The sequence below is a fragment of the Rhinolophus hipposideros genome, assembly GCF_964194185.1.
Source record: "Rhinolophus hipposideros genome assembly, chromosome: 3".
Lineage (NCBI taxonomy): Eukaryota > Metazoa > Chordata > Mammalia > Chiroptera > Rhinolophidae > Rhinolophus > Rhinolophus hipposideros.
In genome coordinates, this window is record NC_138049.1 from 11063335 (window position 1) to 11075649 (window position 12315).

Here is a 12315-nt window from a genome sequence, read left to right on the forward strand (position 1 = left end):
ACTTCCTGAAGCAGTTCTGGAAGTCTTCTTTTGTGAATGTCTTTAGTTGCACTGTCATGGCTGCCTCGATGTCCTAAATCAATTCAAAACATTTATATTTCATGGTCATTTTGACTTTTGGAAAGAGCCAGAAGTCACATGGTGCCAGATCCAGTGAATAAGGTAGATGAGGACACACTGTAATGTATTTATTTGACAGAAATTGTCATACCAAAAGCGATGTGTGACACAGAGCCTTTCCATTGGGATCACAAAATACGGTAAATGCTGCTGCCAAGCGCAATCCAATGGAAAAGCAGGGATCTTCAACAAGGGAAGTGGAACATGGAACCTCAGTAACAGTTTGTGACAAGTTTCAACTTGTTCGGTGTAGTCAGTTGGGGGTGTGCTACGGTCGAGAGAAGGTGTGTTTTAAAGTGTGCCATAAATCATGGATCAGGAACAGCACATTACATGAAATGGGCAAATGGTTTCATCCTCCATCTTGACAATACTCCATGTTACACATCACTTCTGATACGACAATTTCTGTCAAATAAAAACATTTCGGTGTGCCCTCATCCACCTTATTCATGGGATCTGGCACTGTGTGACTTCTGGCTCTTCCCCAAAGATAAGGTGACCACAAAAGGTAAACGTTTTGAATCGATTCAGGACATCGAGGCAGCCATGACAGCACAACTAAAGACACTCACAAAAGAGGACTTCCAGAACTGCTTCAGAAAGTGGTAAGAATGATCGTATAAGTGTGTTGGAAGTGAGTGGGAATATTTTCAGGGGGATTAGTGGCAATGTGTCTTTTACTATATAGAATTTTTTATTTAAACATTCACCATATTGTTTGATCACACCTTGCATATCAAATCTCCATGTGTGCACTTCATATATCTTACAATATTATATGTCAATTATACCTCAATAAAACTAAAATTTTACAAAAATACCGTGTTTTACTATATGCCTAGTCAAGACCAAGCAAAAATTGTTACTAACCTAATTTTAATCAAGGACATAAATATCTTATACTCTATCACCACATGACAAATCAGAATTAATAAAAATATAGGCCACAGGGTATAGTGGAAATACACAGGCTTCAAAGCCAATAGACCTGGGTTAGCAATTCATCTCTTAGTAACTTAGAAGCCTTCTGAATCCCATTTCCTTCATCATAAAATGGGGTTGATAATAGTAACATATATCACAAATAAAAATATAAATAAGGATGTAAATCTATAGTTATAAGAAAAAGTGACATCAAAAAATACATTTTTCAAAATAATATAAGCTGTCAGGAATAAACTCTCTGCTTAAAATTCAATAAACTGAATTCCTTCTTCTTCACTTTTGAGGTCAAACAAACAACACAAAAAGAATATCCCACCAAACATCACTCTTCATTGATAATCTATACCAATTCTAAGGACTTCATCTGGTAAAACATAAACATAAGATAGTAATAATAACAAATAATGGTTAAAAATATAAAATTACTTTTATCCAAACAGGATCCCAAAAAGGTAAATAATCTTTCACATACGTAAACACCCACCTTTGATGAAATTATACGTGAGCAAAAGACTCCGTAACATGCTCATATTCCAAAAACAGTTTTAGGCTGCTGTTTCTGACAGAAAACCAACTTTTCAAATAATGTGGGCTAAAATAACATAGAACTTGAAAAATGCCATTAAAAACTGTCCTACTTGAAGGCAATACTAGGAGAAAATGACGCATGTGAAATAGCCATGTGAAAATCCCAAAATCCACAGAAATATTAGTTGGGGAGGTGATTTTTCTCCCACATCATCAAAAGGCACCAACCTAGCAAGTCTTTTTCTGAACCCAAATGCTTCCAAATTAGCCCCGAGAATACCATGAGAGCATGTGGCTTTCTTCATGTCCAAAGTTGCCATGGTGTGAAGGTTCTACCTCCCACGTGCCACACTGCAACCCACACAAATGTGCAATTGACATGTGCAATTCATTTGCCACCCACTCATTGTTCCCAGGGGGCCAGCAAAACAGCTCAGGGCCCATGCTATAGAGACCCTCTGCCCTGATGACCTCAGACCCTGCTGTGTGACACTGGACAAGTGACTTAATCTCTCAGTTTCTTAATCTGTAAAATGGGGGTAATATTAGCTGCCTCACTGGGCTGTTGTAAGAATTACGTAAAATAGTACATGCAGATAGTGTAACACAAGGCCTGTCTGAGAATGCAAACTCCATAAAGCAGGGACCTTGTTTAAAATGTTTACGGCTAAATCCACTACTTTAAAAAGTACTTGGCAAAAAAAAAATAAAAATAAAAATAAAAATAAAAAAAATAATTAAAATAAAAAGTACTTGGCACGTGGTGAATACCCAATAAATATCCACTGAGTGAATGAATGAATGAATGAATGAGAGACAACATTGGTGGTGGCAGTGGTGGTGAACATGAAAGGAAGAATAGCATGTTGTAATTTACATCCTAGTGTCAGAAGCCTCTAAGTCCCCTTTATTTAAAATAAGCCACCCCAGTGTTATCAATGCCCAGCAAGCAAAACTTTCACAGTTTCTGCTTAAAATTCCCCAGCTGTTCTCCTGCAGCATTTCACATTCCAGCCTGCTGTGACCTCAAGAAGATGCCAGAACAGCCCACGACCATACGTCTTTAAAATCAAAAGTAAATTTTAAGATAATTCCAAATACTAGCATGGCATGTATTGTTTTAAAGCCACAAGAAGTCTAAATTTCATAATACAAACTTTTTCTAAGTGTCTCAAAGAAATTAGATGTGTGAAAAAAAGTTTTTTTTAATGAGCCAATTTTCATGAAAATGAGAGTTGTTTTTTTTGAAAATGAGAGATTTTACGGCATAAATATTTATTAAGTCCAAGTGATACCTTATATTACATAACAAGCAAGGCCCGATAATTTAACCAAATGACCAGTTAATTACTATTGCAAAAATGCACAAATATTTAGTGACATAAAAATCTAAAAAGAAAACAAATTCTTAACACAAGTTTTCTTTTAAAGAGACTTTTTTCTGTAGGTCATATATCCAAATGAAAAACATTTTGACAATTGATAATTACTAACAATGTGCAAAATCCTAAATTTTGAATTAAATAGAATGGTTTATAATAAGTAATAGGTAATATTTTATATAAATGATAAAAATCTGTATTAAAAATCATGCTACCAAAAATAAAACTGCAAAATGAGTTTCAGCTAAGGTACAATGAAATTTTTCAGTAGAAAAATCATTTAGGAAATATGCTTGTAAAATCCTGGCTTATAAATACTAGCCACTAGACACATCTGCTTACAACATTTTTGAAAGTTTATATTGGAACATTTAAGAAAGTACAAGTCACCTGCCCAGAACTAAATGTAATTAAAAAGTTATATTCAGCCTCTCATTCCACTCACATTATTTTCTTTTTATGGGCTGAAGTGAAATTGTTTAAGCTGAAAGGTTTCTAATCAGTTTAATTCAGAGAATAATTAAATCCGAGTTTTTGAAGAGACCAGAAAGGTCATCTATCCAGCTCCATCTTGCTTCTAATTTGAGAACTTCCCACAGGAGCCTGACAGATGGGCCACTCTTCCCCACCTAAATACACTGAGTGATGGGACATTCCCAGCCCCATTGGGAAGCACATTTCACTGTTTAATAACCAATTGAGAGATGAGAATTCCTTCTGGGGACTCCAAATCAGCCGTCCTAAAAATTTTCCACTGATTAAGTCCAGTCTTTCCATCGTTATCAACACACACCCCACTCCGCTCTTTCACCCAATCATCCTACAAACAACAGAAGTCAATTTTCGTGGTTCTTCCCTGCTCCCTCCCTTCCAGTTTATCTTCACGATGAAGCCAGAACCACCCTTGTGACACATAATAAGCAAACAAAACCAGATTATGTTTTTTCGCTAAAAATCAAATGCACACAGAGAGATACCTAAGACTGGTCTGAGCCTTAGCAGGCTAAGACCCACTTGCTAACCCCACTCACAGTACATGAGGTGACAGACCCTCATCTGTTTGGGGCAGACAGTCTAGGAAGCGTTAGGGGTTCACAGGAGAAGGCAGATTGGAACCTAGTTCCAGAATCCATTGGAGTGTGCAAATTACACACTATCCCCATTTTACGAAGACCCAACAATTGATCTTAGGGAAGGAGAGCGAGTGTGCTATTGAGAGAGAGGAAACAGCCTAAAATAAAAGCAAAAAAGTTGTGTCTGAACAAAGAGGGAAAATTGTACAGTCCAGAGTGGGGGTCACACCCATGTACCTTCAGGTCTCTTTAAAATGCACGAATGAAGCAGGCCTGACTGCTGTATTCTTACGAAACAGAAACCATTTGTTTGCAAATTAAATTTGTACAGTATTTCTCAGCACACAAAACATGCTCTGTTCTATTTTTTTTGAAATATGAAACGCTACAGAAATATCTTTAGTTTTGCCACTACTAATACAGAAGTAGGTATAACTTTTTCAGTTTTCTCTCCATTCTACTATAAGAAAAACAACTTAAGTGAAAAAACTCAGTGTTGGGGACACTGCGTGAAGGGGTGGGGACAGCAGCAACCAGCCATGCATGATCTTCCCAAAAGGGCCGGGAGCTACCCAGATCCACCTGGAAATACAGAACTCTATGTTGCCAGATGAAACCACATTTTTAAGAAACACAGAAAATTCTGCTTTTATGTAAAATATTCAGTTTTTAAAGGTAGACAACTAATTTAAATATCCTTCCAATGCTTGTCAGGGACATATTTTTGCAAGCCCAACCAAGCTTATCCACAGCCCAGAACCAGCCAGAATCAGTTTTCCGTTTTAGTACGTGACCTGCAACACTAATACATCTACTAGTAAAACGCCCCAGTCAAAATGAAACAGCCTGAACATCACAGATGGAACCTTACCTTTCCTTGGTGGTTTCTTCAAGTCTCCTAAGCTTACCTGATCTTACAGCTCCAACTAGGAATTACAAGGTCGGAAAATTAAGTTCGCAAACTTGTTGCAATGTTGGTGCTAACCTTTTTTGATACCAAAGGGATTATTCATTATGAATTTGTACCAACTGGACAAGCAATTAACCAAGTTTACTACTTGAAAGTGCTGAAAAGGCTGCACGAAAAAGTTAGACGACCTAAACTTTTCGCCAACAATTCATGGCTCTTGCATCACGACAATGTACCAGCTCACACAGCATGTCTGTGAGGGAGTTTTTAGTCAGTAAACAAATAACTGTGTTGGAACACCCTCCCTAGTCACCTGATCTGGCCCCCAATGACTTCTTTCTTTACCTGAAGATAAAGGAAATATTGAAAGGAAGACATTTTGATGACATTCAGGGCATCAAGGGTAATATGATGACAGCTCTGTTGGCCATTCCAGAAAGGGTCTCAAAATTGCTTTAAAGGGTGAACTAAGCGCTGGCATCAGCAAATAGCTTCCCAAGAGGAGTACTTCTAAGATGACCATAGTGGTATTCAGCAAAGAGGTATGTGGCACTTTTTCTAGGATGAGTTCACGAACTTAACTGGCAGACCTCGTATATACTCACGATCTGTTCATTCTTCAGCAGGAGATCATAGCTGGTTTGGGGTTGAAGCGTGGGCTGTACCAATATTTGATATGTAAAGAGATGGAAATAAACACTTCTCAGGCTGTAACTTCTCCACCTCTGCTCCCAAAGAGGATGGGCGTACAGTTTTCCACATAGAGAGGATCACCCCACATATCAGATTAAAGTGCGTTAATAAACCACTCAGGTTTGGCCCCCAATTCCCTGCAGAGATCTCAGTTATCAGTACCTGAGGACCCCACTGTGGCTTTCCCCACTCAGGTCCGCATACAAAGAGCAGTCGACAGAGCTACATGGAAAATAGACACACAAGATATACAAACTGACATGTATTGACCCCTCTGAGATACACAAGTGCCTAGAACTTACCCCTTGAAGTAGTGTGGATGACACTTAGTGTAACCATTCATTCATCCAGAGTGTGCTGCCTGAAGAGGTGTCTTTGTAATTCAAGCACAATGCCCTGGCAAGAGAAAACGAAAACACAGAGGGGGTGAGAAACAATTTCTCAAAATTAGAATTTTATAATTAAAGTTCAATTTCTCAGCATTCTGCTGTATCTTGTGCTTGATTCAAAGAGAGAGCACCTAAAAGAAAAACTTCAAGGGTTAAGTGATCAACTATAGAGAAAATATGAGGGTCTTCCCGCATGCCACCTGAAGAAGCCGATTTAAGGCTTCATCCTATAACTTCATATGGCCAAGGCATTTTATTCATAGATACAAGGAGGGAGGGAGGGAGGGAAAGTTGAAGGAGGGGGGAGAGATGCATGGATAGACAGACAGACAGACAGAGAGCAGGCAGGGCCTACTGTGATCAAACTATTAATACAGAAGTGGGGCTCGAGCAGTGAATAAGAAAGTCTCTGCTCTCACTGAGCTTCATTCAAATGGGAGGAAGTAGTGAAAACAAATAAGAAAAATATCCTACAGTGATATGGTGCCATGCAGAGAGAAGATGATGAGATAGTGAGTGACAAGAGGCTAACTGAAATTGGAAGCTCAGGAAATGGCTCTCGGAGATAGCAACTAGGCTGAGATCTGAATGCTATTTCGAAGTTCGGGAAATGATCCCTAATGGGGCCACCAATCCCTTGGCAGAGGGACCAGCCATGACCCCAACAAGGATAGTGATCGTGGGTTAGGTCAGGGTCGGAGTTTTGTTACTAAGCAGGTGGTTTCAGGGTCCTCTCTTATTGTGGACAATAATACCTTCTTCCTATATTTGATATGATACCCAGTGATATTAAAATCTATGGTCCCATTAGCCAAAATACCAGAAAGTCCCTTTCCTTTCATTGTTTAAAACGTTAAACAGATTACTTGCAGAGAGTGAGACTTGTCTTTTGATAAGCCGTTATTTCACTTCTGCTATGTACACAAGATACTATGTTATGATATTAATTGTGCACAGTGGGTCACAGTCCTTGATAAAGAATGTAGATTTGGGAACCAAAAGATTGGGGTTCAATCCCCAGCTTCCCCGTTACCACCTGAAAGAGCCTGGCCTGGTTATTTAAACTGTCTGAGCCCCTGGTTTCTTCAACTATAAAATTAATATTTTATTAGCTACTCTTCAGGGTTATTCTAAGTATTTAATGGCGTAGTGCTCACAAAATAATAAAGTGGTTGAAAAGTGAAATGCTCAATCGAAGTAGCAATACATTACTTTCATTGTAAATTGTCGTTATTGGAAAATGTTTGGTTATTACATTCATGCTGTACAAATACATCTGTCTAACTAGGTACAATACAGGTAACAGTTTTCATGAATAGTCTCATCGATTATCCTATGGGTGAACCTCTAAAAACCAGCCCAACTCAGGTGAGAATTTAATGAGGCAGACTCATTTGCCCAAGGTGGCCTAATTGATTCCGAGAACGTTTTTCGAAACCTGACATATTTGGTCAAAAATGCCTGCCTCATAGGATAAACCTTACGTAGACATAAATTTTTAATTCACTTTGTAAGGAACCCAGCATGGTCAAGAAAATATTTTTAAGTGGTAAGACTGGAAAATAAAACAAGCTTCAGTGAGCCCTATCTAAATAGATTATACTGACCATTTTTAAAAGCCAAAAACTGTCATATGTTACTAATGGCCTGATGTTAATTTGCTAACCAAAAAAATTATAAAATACAAGATCTGTCACATTTTAATTTTTCCAATGAGAATGAGAGCTATTGTGTCTCAAGCCTGTTACTCGACAGAAGCTCTCCATACATTCATTCTAAATACTTTGCCATTTCATGAGTGTGACAGTTTTTTATTCTTCATGCCTTTGCGTATACTGTTCCCTCCTTCCTGGAGAACTCCTCATGACTCCTCAACACCCGGTGTAAGTCGTCTCCTCTTCTGTGAAGCCCTCCCTGAACTCCTCCTTTCTCTCCCCAAGAAATGAAGTGTTATCACTCCCTTCTTCACCTCACCACTCTACCTAATATAGGCAATTGCATTGCAATTATTAGGTTGGGTGCAAAAGTAATTGAGATTTAAAAGGTTAAAAACAATTGCAAAACCCGCAGTTACTTTTGCACCAACCTAATATTTCTTTTTCACTTGCCTGTCTCCTTTCCTAGATTTTAGTGGCTTTGAAAGTGAGGGACTCCACGCAAAGAAGTCATGAATGGAGATTGGAGCCATTTTTTTGTAGCCTTGCCCTTAAATCAGCAGGTATGAAGAGTAAGCTTTGGGAGAAAGGCAGAAATGGAATTGATTGAGTAAACTATTGTCTGTCACATCCTTCAAGCTATCCCCAAACCAACAAATATTTTATTTCTACATATGACTTCATTTTCCGTCTGAAGTGAATAAAATCCTCTATAAAATAAAACAACAACAACAGTGAGGGGCTCATCAGACTTTGTTTTCCGGATGTCTAGCACAATGCCTGACACATGGGTGCTTCATAAGTCTATGATGAATGGATCAATGGAAGAACTGATGCATTAAATTGCTAATACGATATGATTTAATTTAGCCTGCTTTTCCATCACATGACTTATATTACAAATAAAAGGGACGTTACAACTTACCTACTGTGATAGTTAATGTTATGTGTCCACTTGGCTAGGCTACAGTACACAGTTGTTTGGTCAAACACCAGTCTACAGGTAGCTGTGAAGGTATTTTTTTTAGATGTGATTACCCTTTAAAACAGTAGACTTTGAAAAAAGCAGATTACCTTCCATAATGTGGGTGGGTCGCATCCAATCAGTGGAAGGTCTTAAGAGCAAAGACTGAGATTTCTCAGTTAGGGCATTTTCCTCAAGTTCAAAGAAGGAATTTTGCCACCACACTGCAACACAGAAAGAAACCCTGCCTGGCTTTTCCACCTCCCACCATGCAGGATTTAAACTCAAGACTGCAACATCAACTTCTGCTTGAATTTCCAGGCTGCTGGCCTGTCCCATGGATTTGAGACTCACCAGCCCCCATAATAATGTGAAACAATTCCTTTAAAATCTCTCAGTGGATGGATTGATGGATAGATAGAGAGACAAACAGGCTCCTACTGGTTCTGTTTCTCTGGAGAATCTGATTCATGTAATTACTAATCGTTTCAGATTGAAATTATTTTAGACAGGATTATCAAATATTTAAGTCCAGAGTTTACCAAGTTGAACCCTGCTCATTTTGTAGCTGAAGGAAACGGGGTGCAGAAAGGATAAATGAGACCTGCTACAGACAGTGGGAAAGAACTATGACAAGCCCTCAGATCACCAAACAACTCCATCATTTCTGTTCCAGAGCAGATGACAGTGGTGTTGCCCCGGTGACAAATTGGTACTTGCCAAAAGTTCTCTCCCTTAAATCCCAGTGCCCTCGTTGCACCCTTTTCCACCTCCCGTATGTATTGCAGGGCCACGTGAACAATGACCTCTCATCTAGATGGATGAACTACAACTCTTCTTCAACAAGTGGATATTCTCTCAGCTGTGTTATTAGTAAGATATCCTCTTCACTCGAAGGCATTCCCAAAAACCATGGAAGATCTAACTGCCCGCTGTGTATTTAAGTCTATGAGATTCAAGGCAGTGTTAGGTAAACAACATCTATAATATAGGTCTAGCAACTCTGTGTTTTCAGTTATACAAACAGTGTGCTTATGTCTATAACAGCACATAGGTACCGTGTATGGACAGAGTCATCAATCAACAGGTGTCACTCAGACTCTGCAGCCTGAAAACCAGCCATTCCTGGAGGCTCTGAGCTTGCTTGGCACCATGATGTCATTTCAATTGAACATGAATATATTTTATACTTTCTCCTCCCTTGTGATAAAAATCTGTTTGACTTTACAATGCTAGAGGTTCTATGCACAAACCTTCCCTAAAAGCTGAATGTAATCAGACCTCCCGCTCCACCATAGTTAAAAGAGAGGAAGGCCACACCTAAGGCACAGCTAGAGCACTAACCAGTCTAGAGGCCTATTGTCAAGCCCTGGACGAGGTTGACAGTGCCCAGTGCTTACAGAACTTTCACTGTCGGGCGACAGAGTGTGAGAACCTGCAGCACTGAGCACAACTCCCAACACAGGTCAAGGAGAAACTGCTGGGGAAGAGAGAGATAAACTTAACCCACGCCCTTAAAATACGCCCCTCCTACTCCAACTGGGTAAAAAGATTATGCCCCAACTGGGTAAAAAATTTCTCCGAGAAATTTCTTTCCAAAATTCATGTCTTCTTCAACTTAAATCCCCTTTGTAACCCCCATCTCTCTGAATAAAAACATGTCTTAACGTTTCTGGGTTTATTTTGAACTTTGCTATCTGCTGGGCAGTTTATCAATTCAGAGACTCAACTGGGTGTTGGTAGGGAAACAATGTAGTTAGTGGGAAGTTTTCCAGGAGCCAGGAAGGGACTGGGAGTGAGAAATGGGACTCCTGTCTCCTTTAACCCCTGGTGTGACCAATGTCTGTGCCATGGGACTGAGCCCCTCCAGAATCTCCGTTCACAGGTATTTATTATTTCAGTCTCTCAGCAATAAGGAACAAACCACTCCGTGGCTCCGCCTCCAAGGCATTACGGAAGACTGTCTCCTGAGGGGCCGAACGCCTTCCTGACAGGACAACTTTCACCAGCCCCGCACACTGACACCAGGACACTGTTCCTGCACAAAGCTGATGGCATCAGGTGCTGCCCTTAACAAAGGGAGACTGTCCAGTCGCCCAGTAGGCTACGTTATGTCAGACAGCTGTGATAAAAGGAAGACTAATTACAATGAAAATAGGAAGTTTCAGTCTGCCCTCCCCACATGACAGGCTTCTGTGCACGGGGTGACCCGGATTTACTGCTTACTACGAACCAAGTTACAGCAAGGCCCATGTGATTTCCAAAACAGCTCATGTGAAACACACAAAACAATCAATGAACAGCCGGAAGCAGGACAGGGCGTATCCTTTTGGCTCGTAGGCAGCCCTCTGCCTACAGTAAGGCTTGCCTGGGATTCCCATAAAATTCATGTATCCAGGGGCAAAATTCAAGAATGCAAAAGGGGGCAAAGTACAGCCTGAGTGCTTAACGGGCAGGGCATTTATTAACTTAATTCAATTCAAGAAGTATCTGTTGAACATCTCTTGTGTTCAAGGCACTATGCTAAGTGTCAGGAATAGGATGGTGGCCGAGAGCCTGCTACAGTCCCACACAGCCTGTAAGTCATCGGTCACAACACGGTGTGGAGACAGGAAAGTCCCCAGGGGGAGATGCTGTGGAAACGCAGGAGTAGCCCAGGCCCAGTCTTCAAGTGTGAGCCACGTACCATAACAATGATGCCTACGTCACAAAAACTCCCCATACTCAGTGTCCTCTCCTGGAATCCCACGAAGGTTCCAAACAGGTCTGCATATTCTCAGGCACTCCTCCTGTGGAGGAGGCTGGCCCTGCCCATGCTCCCTGCCCTTGAACCTGCTACAACATGTAGGGCTACAGCCAAGGTGACATGACAGGATTTCCACACCAGGTCAAATAAGGCCATGAGTTTACACCTGGTTTGCTCGGGGCACTTGACCTGAAGCCCTGAGGCAGCATATGTCTGGCATCGTATTGATTTCCTTGACCCTCGTATCTACCTCACACCTGTCCCCATACTTTCCAACACAAGAGAAGACACCTCTCACGATCCTATCCCATCCCTTGCCGAGACTAAAGAAACTGATTCAGCATTGCTGTCTTCAAGCCACCACTGAATTGTGGCTTCCAGACGGAGGGATGGCCCTTACCCAGTTGACTGACAGAACTCAGTGACTGATAGAGGGAGGAAGGCGGGGGTGAGGGGGGTTGCGAGACTTTCTTCATTAGAGAACCGCAGTATAGTAATTCCTTATTATGTCCAAAAGCATAGCACCCGTGCACCAACAGTCACACACATTCAGCAATAGGGGAGGCTAACACCCCACTTACAACACAATGCCAGGCCCACGGAAAACACCTGAGTCAGGCAATCACCTTGTACATAAACTTAAACCTGTGTGGGGCCAGGAGGTCACCTGGATCATCAGCAGGAAGTAGCTGCTTTGCTGTCCTCCTCTCCGGGGAGATGACTGGCCTGCCCACCTCTACTTCTTCTTCCAGCCCTACCTACACTCTGAACCATCCCCCATCACACCTAGCATCTGTTCCAAGATGAAAGAGAAGAGAGAAGACAATTCCCAAACTTAACAAGATGCTTGGATAGGGCGGTGGTGGTTAAGAAGTAGCAGGGCCTCAGAATTAACTGTCTTTTTACA

General features: G+C 40.8%; 1 protein-coding gene across 1 annotated transcript in view; it reads right to left on the reverse strand.

The window, feature by feature from the left end:
• The window catches only part of TIAM2 (TIAM Rac1 associated GEF 2), a 219611-nt gene that overhangs the window by 131533 nt on the left and 75763 nt on the right, over positions 1–12315 (reverse strand). Inside the window, exon 2 of the mRNA XM_081033788.1 lies at positions 5957–6050. The gene's annotated coding sequence lies outside the window, so the exon portion shown is untranslated. The remainder of the gene's footprint in view (positions 1–5956; positions 6051–12315) is intronic.